We start from the raw sequence: 4,510 nt of genomic DNA on the forward strand, positions 1-4,510 counted from the left end.
TTATAATAAAAACCTAGAGAACTAAAAACCAATCCCAACCCTACATTCTATTTCATCCAATGGTCAAGATTGAAAATGGCAGAATTGTAATTAAATACACATCAGCTGACAAATTACCAATAAAAGGGGTACTTTAGGAAAAGCGGCATTAATGAAAACACGCTGTAATTAATTACCAGAAGCTGTCGAACACTTCTTTCGACAGAAAAAACGATTCAGTTTCACTCTATTTTGAATCCAGTTTCATCTTCTCTTTACCCCAAGAACTAAACTCTTCACATTCCGTTGATTTCTCAACAGTTAGGTTTCTTTCAACATCTCATTACAACTCGAACGAAGACGACCAGCAAGACTTCGACGATCGAGATGAAGAAAAACGACACAGAGACTCCAAAACCCTCGTCTTCAAGAAGGGGTAAAACGATTCCAACCCTCGTATTAAAAATGTAATTTTTTATCAAAGTTTGAACATTTTTCATAGATTCAGTGGGTAAAGGTTCGTAATTTAGACATGAATCACTTGCATGTTGTTGAATACTTTTTTATTTTATTTTTTTAGCTTTATAAAATGTTACCGATGCATGTTCTAGTTTAGGGTTTTTATTTTTTTAATTTTCCTTTATCTTGTTAAAACAAACTAAGTTTTTCTTAATACTGTAAGATGTTTTCATTTGTTATAAATGGGTAGCGATTAATTCTGGTTGTCTGGATTCTGCAATATGCACTCTACTTGAATCTCCTCGATTCACTTGAGTGAAACGAGATTCACTGCAGTGAATCGAGATTCACTAGAGTGAATCGCGATTCATTGGATGTATCTTTATTCACTCAAGTGAATAGCTATTTAGTGGAGTCAATCTGTATTCACTGAAACATAGAGAATCTCGATTCACTAATGTGAATCCTGATTCTTCGTAGAGAATTGAGATTTATATATTGGATGTTCTTACCAGTTATGGAAAAATGATTACTCTTTAAACTTTAACTTTATCATGATTGTTTGTTTGTTTGTAAAAAATAAAAATGATCCTAGGCCGAGTATATAGGATGGAAACTTTCCCAAATATGATCCGAGCCCAAGTATTTAGGATAGAAAAATTATATGCTTTATGTATACTAAGAGTGAAATTAAACTGTAACGATGATCAGTTTTTCCTTGTTGTGTTGAGGGACGAGACACTGAAAGAATGTATGGTATGTCATGGAGTTGGTTTCATATCATTGAATCTGGATTCAATTTGCTGAAGCTCGATACAGTTTGTTGAATCTGGATTGACTTTGCTAAATCTCAATACATTTGGTTGAATCTCGATTCACTTTAGTGAATCTCGATTCACTACAATGAATCTAGATTCACTTAAAGTGAATCTCGATTCACTGCAGTGAAACACTATTGACTGAAACGATTCAATAGAGTGAATTGATATTCACTCAAGTGAATCGCGATTTAGTGCAGTGAAACGAGATTCATTTTAGCGAATCGCTATTCACTGTAGTGAATCGCGATATGGATTATAATATATATATTCAATAATGTGATTAAACCTTCATGCTTGCCATGCATTGTTTAAAGTCTGGTATCATTAAAAAATGAATTGTCATCGGTTTAGCAGGTCTACGATCTAGTTCAAGAAACAAACAAAAAGCATGTGTTGAGATGGTTGAGGTATTTACACCTATACCAAAACAGAGGAAAACACGCACTGTGAACATGCAAAGCAGTGACGATGACTTCATCAAGCCCCCAAATAATCCTGACAGTGAGGAAACATTAAAGCGTACAAGGGATGAAGACAATGAACAGACCCCAAAAAGGATGAAGAAGAAAAGGGTTGGTGTACTAAAAATCTTTAATTTTTTTGTGTATTCAATGATGGATAATTTGATCTAATTATATTATTTTTCTCACTGGAGAAGGTTATGAAAAAAAGATTGTGAGCTCCAACAGGGATGATGACCTCATTAACACCCCAAATAATCCGGCCGATGAGGAAACATCAAAGTGTAGTAGGGATGAAGACAATGAACAGATCACAAGAGGAAGGAAAAAGATGAAAAAGGTTAGTGTACTAAACATCTTTTTTTTTGTATTAACTGATGGATAATTTGATCTAATTATATTTTTTTTGTCACTGGAGAAGTTTTTGAAAAAAAAAAATGTGAGTTCTGAACCTAAGGAGTTGACTAGGATAAGGGTCTCTCCAAAGATATTCTCTTATATGGTTTTGTCACTCTCTGACTCCCAAAAAGAATGGGTGAGACTAGCTGGACTTGGAGGTCTTTTACAATTTGGATTAAAGGAACTGTCACATATGTTGGGATACCAAATTCTGCAGTCCTTTGATAGTGAATCCGTTGCGCTTAATCTTCCCAGAGGATCAATAAGTATCACAGAGGAAGATGTACATCAAGTGATGGGATTACCTCTGGGCAGGAAACATATACCAGCCTCCAGTACTGGCAAGTCAGCATTGGTGGATGAATGGAGGGCTCAATTCACAGACAGATTTGGTTGGAAAATTACTCCAGGGGCTGTGTCTGAGAAACTGAAGCACGGTTCTGATGTTAACCTTTTTTTTAAACTGAATTTCTTGGTTCTCTTTCACAACTGCATGATCCAGTCGCTTATCAATCCGTATGTCAACCAACGGATTCTAGTTCTTGGTGATAATGTTGATCAGTGCTCTGAATACAATTGGTGTTTCTTTCTTGCTTGACTCAATGATAGAAAGCCAACACAAGTGGAAGGTTTGTTGGCCTCTTTGTTTTGATGATGTTTAACAAACAATTTACTACTAATGTTGTTTGTCTAGTGTTTGTACATTCTTATATATTATAGACAAACAACGTTGTTGGAGGATGGATGGAATAGAGCTTCAACGATGATATCCAATGGAGGTTGGAGGAATGTCGGGTTGAAGCCTTACAAATTCATAGTTAAAGATCAAGTTCAAGCTTCATCCGTACGTGTACCAAGTTGAGTTCAATGAAGATCAAGATCAAGCTTGGGTAATTTAGTTTAGAAGTTTATATTATGTGTGTTAGTACCTTAAGCTCAAATTATCTATACACACACATTTATTGGTTTCTTCGTATATATATATATATATACATATGTTTTTGGTTTTATAGATTTCGAGTTTATATATGAAACAAATGAATAGAATTGGAAAATACTATTTTGTTTCATGTTTATGTGCCTATATATGATTTCGTCTTATATTTAATGAAATCATATTTAGTGTTTTGTATATATTGCATAGATATGCAATTTTGTGAAAATATGGTATTCATTGTTTTTGTCTTAACAATAATCATATACATATTTTATTAAGTCTATATAATCATTACGCAAAGTTTCAAAACATGGTTTAGCCAAAATATCAAATTTCACATGTTTACATTTTCGTGTTTTGAACTATTTTGCAAAATGATGATTTTTCACAAATGGGAAATGCAATTTGGAAAATTCTTTTTGTAACATGTTCATTTACATGTTTATATACATTTCCCAAAGTTTTATTATTTTTGGACTTTATTTGTTATTTTTAACAATTTTCCATTAAAAAAAAAACCAGTTTTTGAATATTTCAGTTTTCGGTCGACCGAACCTGTCGACCAAACTTGAGTTCATACGCTCACTGGACGACAGAGAGTCTGTCGGTCGACCGGTCCGGTCGACCGATAAAATTTCCGGTCGACCGATGAATTTTCCGGTCGACCGACGAGAGCTTTTTCAGCTTCCAACGGCTAGTTTTCTTACCGTTGCTTGGGGCTGTTTTTTGTCTTTTGACTTGGGTTCTTTAGCTGAGGTTTTGGAGGATATAAATACTCTCTTTGATCTCAGTTTTCAACCATCTAATAAGTTTTTAAATAAGTTTTAAGGAAGGGTTTAAGTTTGTTTAAGGGTTTGTTTTGTTTGTGAAGAAGTTTTCACAAGTGGAGGAGATCATCTTCTTGTTTGGGCTCCAATCTCCATCTCTCCATCTTGTCTTCCATTGAAAAGTTTTCTAAACTCTACTCTTGCTTTCATTTGTTATTTGTCAATTATCATTTCTATTAAAGCTAGTTTTATATTGAGTTTAGTTGATTTGATTTTATCTCATTGCTACACACACCCACTTAAGCTTATTGTATTTGCATACATAGTATATTAGGGTTGTGAGAGATTGTAACATTGAGTTGTGCTTAATTGTGTTCTCATCTATTGTAGAGAACAAATTTATATTTGTTACATTGTGAGTGTTGTTAGGTTTTCGGTGAGCTAGAAACCGAGTGTGTTGTGAAATTTTCGGTGAACTAGAAAACTGAGTATGAGGAGTGAACGTTGTTCGGTGAGCGTTAAAAACCGACATTGTGAGGTGTAAACGTTATTCGGGTGAGCGTAGAAAACCCGGTTGTGATAGTGGATTTCTCCCCGGGAGTGGGGAGTGGAGACATAGGGCGGAAGGTCCGAACTCCGTGATCATTTGATTGTGTTTGAGTGTGCTTTGGCGTATTTATTTTTTGC

Source organism: Asparagus officinalis, chromosome 7 (genome assembly GCF_001876935.1).
Source record: "Asparagus officinalis chromosome 7, Aspof.V1, whole genome shotgun sequence".
NCBI lineage: Eukaryota > Viridiplantae > Streptophyta > Magnoliopsida > Asparagales > Asparagaceae > Asparagus > Asparagus officinalis.